At 40.6% G+C, this 2,500-nt stretch overlaps 1 long non-coding RNA gene across 2 annotated transcripts in view; it reads left to right on the top strand.

The window, feature by feature from the left end:
- Positions 1–401, top strand: part of LOC137625692 (uncharacterized) — a 25,857-nt gene extending 25,456 nt beyond the window's left edge. For both annotated transcript variants that reach the window (XR_011040870.1, XR_011040869.1), the window contains one exon: positions 278–401. This is a non-coding gene — a long non-coding RNA (uncharacterized lncRNA). The remainder of the gene's footprint in view (positions 1–277) is intronic.
- The last annotated feature ends 2,099 nt before the right edge of the window (positions 402–2,500 follow it).

Below are 2,500 nucleotides of genomic sequence, written 5' to 3'. Positions count from 1 at the left end.
CAGATAGACCTATAGGCTCCCCCAAAACCCCCCAACCTTAGCTCACAAGGATGGTAAAGGTTGCAGGGAGGGCCATGCAGTGGTTGCTGATGATTCAGCAGATAGGCCTATAGGCTTCCTCAACCCCCCCCCCCCCACCTTAGCTCACAAGGATGGTAAGATTGCAGACACTAATGGGACAAACGAGTCTGAGCGGAACTCGAACCCCCGACTGGCAAACACCAGGCAGAGACGTTACCAATGTTCTTAATGTTTTTTTCTCCTCGCCATATTCCAGGGATAAAGTAAACACCATTATTGATCGGTTTTACAACGACGTGAGGCATCTGTACAGTGACCTCTATCAGTTCCCTCCGAGTGACCTCATCTATTATGATAATCGAACACTCCACAGTCACAGGTAAGCTGGAACGGCGAGGTTTGCCTTTGCGCATGCGTGTCCTCTCTCTCTCTCTCTCTCTCTCTCTCTCTCTCTCTCTCCGTTATCCCTACATTAAGGGGTCGGTTGCGTGATGCGTCCACTCCAATGTCTTCTATCAAAAGGCATCTCCTCCCACCAAAAACCCTCTCTCTCTCTCTCTCTCTCCTCTCTCTCTCTTCTCTCTCTCTCTCTCTCTCTCTCTCTCTCTCTCTCTCCGTTATCCTTACATTAAGGGGTCAGTTGCCTGATGTGTCCTTCCTCTCCTATGTCTTCTATCAAAGGCATCTTCTCCCACCAAAAACCTCTCTCTCTCTCTCTTTCTCTCTCTCTCTCTCTCTCTCTCTCTTCTCTCTCTCTCTCTCTCTCTCTCTCTCTCTCTCTCTCTCTCTCTGTAAAATATAATTCAATATTTATTGTCTAATTATTATGGGCTTCTCCTCGCCAGCTAGAGGCCTAGGTTTCGATCCCAGAGAAAGCTTGAAATCCCTTGTGCATATTCCTTTAAATAGTATCTACGTCTATTTGACCTAAGAAGTGGATTAAGTACTTGGTGGTGTGTTGACTGTTGTGGATTAAAAACACAGTTGGATGAGCATGAGACCAAACACCTAATTCCTATATATATATATATATAATATATATATAATATATATATATATATATATATATATATATATATACATGGTACCTAATCCACTTCTTAAGCCACCAGAGCCACAAATCAACAGATAATGTCTAACCATAAGCGAGTCAAACTTGGGAACGTCTTACTCATTAAGCAAAAATGCTAGCAATCACACCAGGTGGAAATCTGGAATTATCAGATATTTCGGAGGATGTTGATAAAATTGGAGTTGTTATTATCCTTATCTCAATTGTTTTTGTTCACAGGGGTGGTGGGCCACTTCGTGTGCGAGAGCTCCGTTCAATATCTACGACCAGGTTGGGCGCAAAAACCTTCATGGAGAATGGGTGGCCGTTATCAACACAGACAAGTTCCCACAGTCTATCCGCGTGGAGACATGCAGGTGAGGAAGAAAGATATAGATAGATATACACACACACACATATATATATATACTGTCTACACACACACACACACACACACACACATATATATATTATATATATATATATATTATATATTATATATATATATACAGTGATCCCTTCCAAATTATGGAAGGACGGCTCCATATCAGTATATTTGTATATTTCCCTTGTTTTATCAATAATATCTTCAGAGACAAGGTTGCGTGCCACACGCCCTCTTTTACAGCTAGGCGGACTGGTACGCTGTAGGCCAAAGAGGTAACCACGAACCCAACGAATGTGAATCGAGAGCCATACCTCTTAGCCATGGCACCCATAAACGCAAGAGCTTGGGTTTTTATAAACGTCTCTCTCTCTTTCTAAAGATATATATACATTATGCATATGTATGCATGCGTAGATATGCAATAATTGAATTCAACAGCCAGTACAAGTAATACAAGCTACATCTCTTTCGTTACAGGTACAAAAACAAGAGATGCGAGTATCTTCCTCCTTGTTACAAGTCTAAATGCGTCCAAAGATACAACTATGTGAAACTGCTCTGCTTGGACCCCCTACCGACCTACGTACAGGCCCCACCGTCGATGTCTTCAAAGTACCATCGGCCTGTTCCTGCTTTCGTTGAAGATTTTTACCTATTACTAAAAGTGGTTTTTTGGCATTTCTTTCCCAAAAAAGGGAGACATGGATTTCATAGCGTTTTTTGTTGTTTCACTTGTTACATGGGAGGCAGTTGGGTTTGGTGATATTGCTATTTTTTAAAAATAACTCTGTGGATTTTTTGAATACTGGTGGGGGGACATACACATTTTTTTTAATTCATACATAATTCAAAAATATATTTTTTTTAAATTTTTGAAGGTTTGGTGGTGGGGGGAGTACACATTTTGAATTTTTTTATAGATCTGAAAAAATAATTTTATGAACTTTTAAAAGTTTGTGGGGCCATACATTTTTTTTGAAAATTCATATATTATCCGGATATTTTTTGGCTAGGTGGAATATTTCATAGCACTGGAAGAC

The sequence above is a fragment of the Palaemon carinicauda genome, chromosome 32, assembly GCF_036898095.1.
Source record: "Palaemon carinicauda isolate YSFRI2023 chromosome 32, ASM3689809v2, whole genome shotgun sequence".
Lineage (NCBI taxonomy): Eukaryota > Metazoa > Arthropoda > Malacostraca > Decapoda > Palaemonidae > Palaemon > Palaemon carinicauda.
The sequence above is the reverse complement of the archived record's forward strand: the minus strand, read 5'-3'. Positions and strand labels throughout refer to the sequence as shown.